This window comes from Maniola jurtina, chromosome 1, assembly GCF_905333055.1.
Source record: "Maniola jurtina chromosome 1, ilManJurt1.1, whole genome shotgun sequence".
Classification (NCBI taxonomy): Eukaryota; Metazoa; Arthropoda; class Insecta; order Lepidoptera; family Nymphalidae; genus Maniola; species Maniola jurtina.
This window is the reverse complement of record NC_060029.1, coordinates 3381440-3393890: the sequence shown is the minus strand read 5'-3', so window position 1 is coordinate 3393890 and position 12451 is coordinate 3381440.

Sequence of the window (12451 nt, the reverse complement as noted above, 5' to 3'; positions counted from 1 at the left end):
TTATCAGTGATAAAATTGATTAGGGCTGCCAGGTAAAATGACATTTATCTCGGAAAATCAAAGAGTTTCCACGAGATTTTTTCCAAGTTTGCGCTACTAAGTACATATATTATGAAGAGGAAAGGTTTGTTTGTTTGTTATCGATAAACTCTGAAACTACTGAACTACTTGCACTAAAGACATAATCATCAACATCAACCGACAGACGTCCACAGTGAACATAGGTCTTTAATAGGGTCTTCCACATGCTACGGGTTTGCGCCGCCTGAATCTTTGCGCTTGCGCTTGACGACAATCATGCTTTAAAGAAAGCAATGATGAGGTCCAAGTTGGAGCACGCTTACCTAGAAGATGCCTATTCACTCTTGGCTTGCAGGTATCTAAGGTATATATGGCAGGAAACACGGCCGCCGAAATGGCGTTCCAACCTTTAGGCTCTCCCCATTGCCCGCAGCATGAATCTGAGCTTTCTTATGATGGTTATATTATTATGTACATATAATATCTCATAAGAAATCTCTAACACACAATCCAGCTAAGTAGGTCCAATTTCAAAAAAAGCTAGCTAGCCGACAAATCTAACTCAGTTAGGCAGCCTTCGGGAACCTTCGAGATGTCTCTCGTCCAAAATTCCTCAATGCTTGAAGACCAGTCTTTGAATAGTGCATGATGTCAGTGATGAAAAATGGATCCGAAATATAGGTCTTTTTTGTACACAGGAAATGCCTGACGCATACCCCTCCGGCATGTGGGGCTTGCACCAAACTTGCACTACTACGAAATCCATTTCGGAACACGGCACCCGGAACGAGGCGCGCTATCTCCTAAAAAACATAGGTATAATACCTATTTAGAACACTTACTATCTGTCATCATAATCTATGACAACCTCCGAGTATTTACCTGGTAAAACCGTGACTTTAGAATAAATTTTAGTATATAAGCAGGCTTCATTTAGAAATGAAAAAATCCCTATTTTATTTTTCAACGATTATAAACACAACTTTCATTCAAAAATAATAAGCTTAAATTCATTTTAAATAATATTTTGCGACGAAATGACGCGCACAGTCCTTCCGCCATGACAGTCCAGTGGACACTGAATTCCATAGAGCGCCTGCAAGAAAATAAATAGCACAGGAAGTTTTTTGGTTAGTTTTAGATTATTTAAGAAATGAAAAACATTTAGTATAAAACTAACAGTTCGAATTGATTGTTAAACCTAAACATATCATTTTCTGGAGGTTGGCTTCAAAGCATCAAGATGTTAAAGTAAATTTTTACAGAACAAGTTGCGAACAGCAATGTTTTCAACTTGTTTTTTTTATTTATTGGGATAATGTATACTAAATTAAAAGAGGCCCTTATAATCTTCACAAACTGAAGTTTTTAATTGCATGTATTTAATAGCTGTTAATGCTTTAGAAAAATAAACAATTTACTTCAAAGTACAGCATTTTTGCGATTTGTCAAATAGCAATTACCTCAGGAACGCTATCTAGTAATTAAGTACCGTGGAAAGGGACTAAATCAAGAGTGAATTACCTACCTGTTTTTCTTTATAAATAATGAGTCCGACTCTGTTATATTAAGTCTCTCGAATTTATTTACCAAGCAATTTCGCATAATCTAATCATTCCTTGTTTATACGGTGGCCCTACCCATATTATAAACGCCTCATAAAAAAATCGTTGATGATGTAAAAGTAATAATTTTCTTGGAAAACATGTTGATGAAAATACTTTTAATAATATGTGAATGAAAAAATATTACGATTTTTTTTCAAAAACTTTGAAAGATTAATTAATTTAAATTTAAAAAATATACTAGAAACAGGATATCGATAAGAGACGAAATTCGGCATAGAGACGTATCCCGGGGACGGACATAACTTTTTGCTCCGTAAAATCGAAGAGTTCCTACGGGATTTGAAAAACCTAAGTCCACGCTAATGCGGGCATAATTTAGTAGATCTAATATCAATAATATTTTATGGCGGAGATTAATGACCTAGCACATTTTTAGGGTTCCGTACCTCAAAAGGAAAACGGAACCCTTATAGGATCACTTTGTTGTCTGTCTGTCCGTCCGTCGTGTCTGTCAAGAAAACCTATAGGGTACTTCCCGTTGACCTAGAATCATGAAATTTGGCAGGTAGGTAGGTCTTATAGCACAAGTAAAGGAATAAATCTGAAAACCGTGGATTCGTGATTACATCACAGAAAAAAAATTACAAGTGTAAATTAAAAATTTTCAACACCCCCGACAAATCATTTTCAAATAAATAATTATGTATATCTAGGCAACGTCCATCTTGACAGCTTGACATTTGTCAATTGACACTTGAATATTATGAACCTAAGGGTTATCTAACCTTCTTTTCTACAAGAAAACTAGAAAATAGCTGATAACTTTTAAACGGCTGAACCAATTTTTTTGAATTATAGCTAAGAACACTCTCGATCAAGCCACCTTCCAAACAAAAAAAAGTAAATTAAAATCGGTTCATTCGTTTAGGCGCTACGATGCCACAGACAGATACACAGATACACAGATACACAGACACACAGATACACAGATACACAGATACACAGATACACAGATACACAGATACACAGACACACAGATACACAGATACACACGTCAAACTTATAACACCCCTCTTTTTGAGTCGGGGGTTAAAAACGTGTTTTAATTTTCAAAGTAAGATAACTATACCAAATGGGGTATCATATGTAAGGGCTTTACCTGTATATTCCAAAATAGATTTTTAAATATTTTTATGCATAATAGTTTTTGATTTATCGTACAAAATGTCGGAAAAATTACCGGAGTGCGGAACCCTCGGTGCGCGAGTCCACTTTTTCCACTTTAATTTGTTGTATTATAATAAAAGAGAGAGAGCCAAATCTATGCAGACTATACACTGCCCACGCGACGTTTACAGCGAACACTTGACGATTCAATGTTTAGTATTAGGTAGTAGTTGGAGTAGAATGCAGCAAATCACCTATCTGCTAGATAAGTCCCCAGCCTGAAATAAGGTCACTTCTAGGCCGTAAACACAGCCCAGCCGACCTACATCAGATCAGACGTGGTAAATCATGCGTACGAACACGTTCGATTAAGGCTACATCACGCTATCTGATAGCGTAATCGAGGCGTGATAAAGCGGTGACGCAACGGCGATAGCCAGCCGGTGGACATCAATTTGTTATCATTCACGTTGTGTTAGTAAACATCATTTATATGGGCTTTCAAAGTTTATAGCTACGTGCTAGTTTCCGTGCCGCGTTTGAGAAATAGGTATAAAAAAAAGTAAATTAAAATCGGTTCATTCGTTTAGGCGCTACGATGCCACAGACAGATACACAGATACACAGATACACACGTCAAACTTATAACACCCCTCTTTTTGGGTCGGGGGTTAAAAAGCGCTGAAGTTTCTTTAGAACAGTTAAAGAAACTTAAAATTAGGTTATCTTCTGAACAATGGAAATCGAAAAGGATTTTCTGAAATCAAAATTTAGATGGAAACTTGTAAGAATAAGGGATGATTTATGTGACGTAGCACGGTTCGGTCTAGCATAAATCATCCCTTACTTTTTGTAGTTGGTTGGTAGTTTAAAATAATATCACGTTAAGAACTTGATTTGAACTTTGAAGTTTTGTGCAAATTCTAAACACTAATATTACAAAAACACTAAGCACTAAGAGGAGTAGCCCTAGCGCTCCCCTGATAATTATACACATTGAGTTTGATTTGGTTGATATTCAAATGACAACCAAACTACGCATGTATGTACACTGGGGAGCATGCTAGGGTTTCTTATTTTTTTTTTCTAACTCTGGATAAAGTAGGCTAACTAGTTTTTCATTTCTCTGTTTATTTTGTAATATGACAAAATATAACTAAGTAAATCTAGAAAGCTCCATTTTTCCACATTTACCGAATTGAAAAAGCCAAAATAACTTTTCAAATTATTGAACTTTTGTGAAACTATCGTTTGAAAGGCACATTATCCACCCTCAATAGCTCAACTGTTAAAGTACCGGACTGAAACTGAAAAGGTCGGCGGTGCAAACCCCACCCGTTTCTTTATTGTTGTACCTATTCCCAGCACAAGCACAAGCTTAACGGTTAGTTAGAGGAGAAAGGGGAATGTTAGTCATTAACACGGCTAATTTGAGCCTCGATAGCTCAACAGTTGAGGAGCGGACTGAATTCCGAAAGGTCGGCGGTTCAAACACCACCCGTTGAACTATTGTCGTACCCACTCCTAGCACAAGCTTAACGCTTAGTTGGAGGGGAAAGGGGAGTATTAGTCATGATTAGCATGGCTAATATTCTTATTAAAAAAAAATCTTATAATAAAAGAATATAGAAAGAAAGAATACATCAAATAATATTATTAACTTAGCAAAAGGGCAGATTGCTCGAACAGTATAAATACATTGATCTTCCTAGACATTAAGGGGAAATGTATTCGGATCACGTCGGGGTATACCTGTTTGAATACCTGTTTGCATTTACATGTATCCTTTCTGTGTAGGTTTTGTTTTAACCCCCGACCCAAAAAGAGGGGTGTTATAAGTTTGACATGTGTATCTGTGTATCTGTCTGTAGCATCGTAGCTCCTAAACTAATGAACCGATTTTAATTTAGTTATTTTTGTTTGAAAGGTGGCTTGATTGAGAGTGTGTTTAGCTATACTTAATCCAAGAAAATCGGTCCAGCCGTTTGAAAGTTATTAGCTCTTTTCTAGTTACTGTAACCTTCACTTGTCGGGGGTGTTATACATTTTTAATTTACACTTATACTCTTAGATGTTATGTGCAGTTTCATTTGGTTAGAAATCTGTGGTTTTGTTTTCGGTAGTTTTTTCAAAGTACCTATGGTCTCACTTGACGGGTGCTGCACTTTGCATGTGCTTACTTAGAATATATTGTGTATGACTTCTGTATTTACATTCTACATCATATGATTCATATCCATATCGTATCACTCAGTAATCAAAATAAAGCGACGATTTCATAGCTATTATTCGGAGCTATGGGGTTTAACCATACACAAACACCCTTCAATCATAAATACCCTTAGATAATCCGTCTTTCTATTAGAAAAAATCGTATGAAAATCTGTACGGTAGTTTATGAGATTAGCGCGAATAAACACGAAATGGTGTCAAGGGTTACAGCTGAAAATCAATATCCTGTATTTTATACGTGCTGATGCATATTATGATGCTAGACATTATCCTGAGATGTACAACCATTGGGGGTGGTGAAATAGATTAAAGTTTTACATTTGTATGCTTTGTTTATATCTGTGATACCAACAACGAAGACCTAAATGCATTTTTCTTCTTTTCTTTCTAAATCAGTGTGCCGGAAAACTTTATAATATTATGTAGAGATTATCTACAAGCGTATACTATAGTATGATTATGGTTTCAAAGTGAGTAATGGGTTGGTCATTATTTTCAGTTTATTTTAGGATATTTCCGTGTTTGGCATCAGTTCACTAATCTTCAGCGTAAACATTTGGTACAAAGATGTTACTGATTTGCATAACACAGGTAGTTACGTAGACTTCAAAACGTGACGCTATTCTTGAACAATTTTAAAAGACTTGCAAATAATAATAATTGTTAATTACGCGGAACATTTTGTACGAAACAAAGAAACATAACAAAGGTTTATGAACTCATAATGCGAGCTCATGTAAGCCTCTTTATTTTGTTCTAAATAAAATACCCAGATACCTTTATAACCTATTAAATTATATTAAAGATACCTAACTTCTTTAGAAAACTAAACCAAGCCTAACTAGAGCCTAACATACAATTTTTAAACAAAAAATAAATTCTTTAATACTTGTGTGCTTTTTAAGAAATAATGTAAGTGAATATTTTTGATGTTTTATGATTTCTTTTATTGTAACCCTGAAGCCTAAGCCTGAGCTTATACAAAAGCTTTCTAAGTAAACAAACGTACTTACGTAATAAGATATGAGTAAGTATCTACAGAAGAATGGTTACGATCTGGCGTTGTGAGTTGTGATAACCATACTTACCTGCGTTACCTGCATGAAAAATTAAAGATAAAGAGTCTCTGATCATCGTCAGAAATAGAAAGAAGAAAGGAGAAAGAAGAAGGGAGAAAGAAGAAAGAAAGTAAGAAAAACAAATATTTTTATCTTACAAATTCAGTCAGACCTCTTTGATTTTTCCGGTCAAGACTAGCTTATGCTTTTCCCTGGGATGCAAGCGTCAAAATCGTTTAAACAATGGCCATGAAAAACTAGCAGACACACTTTCGAGTTTATAATATTACAGGTATATAGTATGGATGTCAAAATTATTTGCCAATAATATTGGTCAAGCATAATATTTGTAATTCGCAAATACATACACATAATAATATTTGTTGGAGTAAACTGAGCAAATCTTCGTTAAGCTAACAAGGATGTTATTTCATACTAGCTGATGCCCGCAGCTTCGCCCGCGTGGATTGGTCAGATCCCCTGCAGCATCAGGATTGAGGAGTTGGACTCCAAATTTTTTACGAAACAATGTCCCAAAGTTCCTCTATCGATTAAAAAAGAAATGACGCAAATCGGTTCAGAAATCTTGGAGATTTCGATGTACATAGGTAGAAAAACACAACTCCCTTTTTGAAATTCGGTTAAAAAAAGTAGCCTATTTTACTCCCTGGTCAATTCTCTACTTGTCTGTGATAATCCCGTCAAAATCGGTTCAGCCGTTCCCAAGATTAATTAGCCTTTTCAAACAGACAGACAGACAGACAGACAAAAATTTTAAAAACGTGTGATTCAGTTATAGTATCGTTCAAATAACCATATGACCTAGTTATTTCGAAATTACAGACAGACACTCCAATTTTATTTATTAGTATAGAAGTATAGATTAAAATTTGTAAATAAAAACAGATAAGTGCGGAAATAAGTTGTATTTAGCATAGAGTTCGAATAAACTTTTTATTATAGGTACGCTTAGATCATGAAACCCTTACGTAACATCCTGGACTGGACATATAACTGATACATTTAGAATTTAGATGATCAAAGCAACTTACCTGTGAACTTCGATATTCTAGTCTAGGAAGTCTAGTGATCTTGGATATATCGTCAATTGAACTACTGGAAAGACAAAAAGTACCTATGCTACTCCCTTTACAACCTCTCACACTGCCAAGGGTCACTGGTAGAGATCTTTTATAGAGATAAGTGCTTCCCTGTGCACTTTTCTTTCTTTTTGTCCTTATTGTTACAACGTTCTGGTACACATAAAAAAAAAGATATTGTGCTCTCTGAGCGGTGCCATTAGCTAGCACCTTGAGACCTTTCTATTGCCACTTAGGTCGTTCTACTCGTTCAGCTGTGTTAGTTTTAATGACTTTTATTTTAATGATTTTTGAAGATTTTGTAATTTCTTGTAAGTAATGTTAATTTAGTTGAAAGAACAAATATTCATTCACCATGAATTTATTGGTAGAATGTATAAGGCTCTCAAACTGTGCTATTATATCTTAATTTCACCTATATTCTTATGAATAAAATTATTATTTATGTATTTAGTTTATACGGACCAATTAATTAATCTAATTTTTTTACACCGATATATTTGAAAACCTGGAATTGACATGGGCTACTTTCTATCCCGGAAAATCAAAGACGAAGTCGCGGGCATCAGCTAGTCAAATATATAAGCGTATAACTATATGCTTAGTATTTAATCAGAAATTCACATTTACTTACTCAAAACCTCTGTAACATTTCGAAGAACTCAAACAGGAATTTAATATCAAAGGACTATACACACCAGTGGGTCTTCATTGAATTTCACCAAACCCTGATGTCAAACAATACTTAATTGAAATTGCTTTATTTCACTACAACGTATTATCACCGCAAATAGTTTCACGGGTTATATAAGTTTTACCCTCAGCTTTGTCTGACACACTTAAATCATTTTTTTTTTTGATGAAGTCTGCTTTGTTTGCAGCAAAAAACAACGAAGGCTTACAATTGTGTGTCAATTTCTATTTATTTATTTGCTATAGTACCGCCCACAGAGTTACACACTTAAATTATACATGTTGTTCCTTATATTCTATGGCTCTATGCTAACTAGCTCTAGCTGTATGAAAATACTGGATTTTAATAAGTAAAAAAAACTAGAGGATAGTTTCTGTCAAATAAATGAAAAGATTTCGCGCTCGCTTCGCTCCTACTTTACGTGAAATATTTTCCATTGGCTCCATTTCTATCAACAAAAATCCACAGAAACAATAACGAAGACACAAGTATCTTCGAAAGATTTATTTCGGCGCCGCAAAGAAACAGGAAAACTACTATAACAATTCATAATGCGAATATTTTATAATATAGGTAGGTATTATATGACTCGGAGTATCAAAACCTTTTGAATGCACTATAATATTGAATTGAAATGAGAAATGAAACAATACACGATGAAATGAACTCGTTTGAGATCCGTATCCACTCGTAAATTGCTTTTCATCAGAACAAAGTACAAAGTGAGAGCGCCATTATGGTTTTATTTGATCCGGCATAATTCAACTTTAGCTAAGTAGGTTTTTTTTAAAAAAAAAAGAATATTAGCTATTTTAAATGACTAATATTCCCCTTTCCTCTCCAACTAAGCGTCAGGCTTGTGCTAGGAGTAGGTACGACAATAGTGCAACGGGCGGGGTTTGAACCGTCGACCTTTCGGTTTTCAGTCCACTCCTTTACCGGTTGAGCTATTGAGGCTCATCATAGTTTATACCTTTTTTGTAAGGTTTGTAACTGCGAAGAAAAAGTTGAATAGAATTTGAATTCTGCAATGTACATAACAGCGCTAGAAAACTTCAAGAATTTTACATTGATTCTCTTTTCTGCATAGGAACAGCTATCCAGAAGTTAGGTATAATCTAAATAATTGAAAATGTGTAAGACCAATTGTATGTGTATGGGTTAAAGGTTAAGTACCTTTAACCTGTAAAACTAAAAATTAGATCGGAAAAAGACTTCTGAATTTTGGTGAATTTTAAATTTATGCCCAGTTCTTAGTTAAGCATAAGCACAGAAAATAAAAACACTTAAATCAATTAATATTTCAACAAATTTGTAGAAATATTTTTAAATTATTAATAATTAATATTTTTTTATAAACTCTTTGTAAAGTAATTTAAATTAAATGGATGATTTTCTGCAATGCATTTCAAATAAAGTCCACGCTACAATGCTACAATATTAAAAGTGAGTAAGAAAGAGTATAGCTGTATATACCTAAGATTATAATTTTGTTAGTCAACGTTTTGGATCTCTAAAACAATTACCTCGATGAAATTTCGATAACATATATTTTTTGAGATTCAACCACTTAAAATCGACACCTCCCACGTAAGTTGTTGTAAGCCACAAAATTGCCATTTTGCGTTTTTTACATAACAATGTCTATTTTTATCTATTTTATATGTTCAATTAAGAAAAATCCTGAAAATGTTGTTTTTTAAAGTACTTATGAGGCGTATAATGTTGTATTTTTCAAACGAGGACGACGTAAAATGTCATATCGACCTTTACAACGTTTTATGTGGGGTGAAGTCGCACGTTTGCGCCTCGTATGTAACAGATACAACAGATCACGCCGGACTTCAAATGAAATGTTTGTAACTCAAGACACTGATATGTCACGGTTGTGTTTGCATTTTTTTATTTCATTATCGTATTTTAGTAATTTAATAGTGATGCCAAACTAAACTATTGTATAGATTACATACAACAATTTACGTCGTTGAGGACACCCAAAAACAGTATTGTATGATGACATACAACCGTTTACGTTGCAGAATTATAATAAATTTTGTGTTAAGTGATACATACAACATTTTACTTCGGAATTTATTTCTCAAAATTTTGTTGTATGATTACATGCAATATTTTACGTTGCTATGACATTGTTTTTTGTCTTACATACGACATTGTGTACAATAAAACTATGTTAAAATTTAGTTTGATGGCGACGTAAACCTATGATAGTCAATGAAATAACTAATCGGCTCATCATACCACTAGGTTACCATATAATTAACAAAAAAATCACTACTACAATATATTATTTCAGAGCCTACCTTTCCAATAAATAGGTTGGTAGAACCTGCCAGGTGGTGGAGTCCAATTTCTTTACGGCCTATCGTCCAAAAATAACAAATACTTTTATGATTTTAAAGCTCATGGCCAGAAAAAGGCCAGAAATGATACTGTAGTCTTCAGCAGATGCACCTACCTACTGGCAGATCTCTATTGTACAAACACGTGACTTATGGATCTTTAATTTCGTTTTAAAGATACCATAGAGCGGAACAGGAACTTAAAAGTATTCATGAAAGATCTGTCTACTAAACAGGGCCTGCTGATACGACAAAAAACTGACAACACCTCATTTCAGCTAAACTTGAGCTCTTGAAATAAGTGGAGAAGTTCTAAGGACAGTAATACACTACAATACAACGACTTGTTGAAGATTTGGCTAAAGATCCCAGAGCTAAATTGACGGGACACTATACCCAAGATATCCCAGATGCCAGTTTATACGAGATAAGTATGGCTCTCAAACAACTCAAGGATAAAAATTCGCTCGGTGATATCAGAATCACAGCAGAATTACTGAAAGCGGGTGGCAAACCAGTACTTAAGGTCTTTCAGCGATTTTCTAATCGCCATGACGGGATTTTCAATCCCGTCATGGCGATAATGCCGTAATAAATAATAAGTAATGGTTTATTTGTTGCAATGTGGGCAACAAAAGGTTAGTGAATCTTATATTCAAATTAATCTAGTTCATTGCATAACGAAATTACAAAGTTACAAACATTACTCAAGAAGAGTCTGAATAGACTCATCTCGCTGCTAAGCCATGTCTATAAGCTGTTGTTATCGTAAGTCCTTATGAATCGTCACAATAATAAGTTCGATGACTTTTAGCATCCCTAACAAGCTTGATTCTGAAAAATCTTAAGCACTATAGGCCACATTCATAAGCTGCGACATGTTATGCATAATATAACTGAAGGCTATTATAATAATCTGCCTCTTTGCTAAGCGTTTGTAAACTATGAGAAAGTTTTTGATTTGGTGGAAACTGGGGCTGTATTAAGGTCGCTATTGAGATGCTGAAACAACTGCCTGTTCATACAAATGCTGAAATAGAATCCTGTACGAAAACACCATGTCAGTGGACATATATGACCAGACTAGGCCAGTCCAATTGCAGTGACAGAGTGCACATTGAGACGTAATTCTCTGAAACTCTTTACAGCTGCTTTGAAAGACGTCCTTATCTTTAAACTTGGATCGGAATGAACTTGACATTAACATCAAAAGAAATTCACCTTCGATTTGTCGATGACATAGTCACTATCGCAGAAACTCTGGGAAACCTCATTAGGTTTACAAGAGTTTCTACATTTACAGCTCAATGACCTTTGCAGAGTGTCACAACAGATGGACCTGAAAATGAACATGAGTAAGACGAAAATTATATCTAATTCTTATGTCTCGGCCCACCCAGTAATCGTTGAGGGCTCTGCACTCAAAATTGTAGAAAAGTGTGAGCCTGGAACAGGTACCTGGACCAGGTAGGTAAGTGCAATTTCAAGAAATAGGTCAGCCAACGAATCCGACTCGGCGGCAGCGTACGGAAACTAAATTAGTCTTCGAACAGTGCGTGTTACCAGTGATGACATATTATGGATCCGAGATAATATGGTCACATATTATAATGGAATTCATAAGAAAGTTCAGAGTCACTAAGCGGGCAATTAGAGAGCTATATTTGAAGTTTCTCTACGTGATCGAATCTGGAATGTGGATATCGGTAGGAAAATCAGAGTAACCGGCATAAATGGGTTGCGAAGCTGAAGTGTAAATGGCCGGGGCACATAATTCGAAGGACCCATAGACGTTGAGGTCCCAAGTCGCACTGTAAGGCGCAGCGTTGACAGACTCCCACTAGGTGTACAGACGACATCAAACGAGTCACAAGGAGCCACTGGATTCAGGTGGTGCAAGACCGTGGCATATAGAAGTCCCTACAAGAGACCTATGTCCAGTAGTGGACATCCATTGGTTGGAAATGATGAATCGGACTACACATACTACATTTTTTTTAAATTTTAAACGAAGTACACTGTTGTATTTAACACATACGATGACACTCAACCCGTTTTTTCCAGCGTAATTTGTTGTAAGTATCTTATACAACATTTTACAAAGATGAAACACGCCGTAAAATGTTGTATGAACAAAATCTCAGAAATGTGAAGTATTTCTATAAATTATCTTTCAGAATATGTTAAAGTACTGTAAACTATAACTAAATACCGAATTTCGCAAAAATATATTGAAAAATGGAGCTTTAAT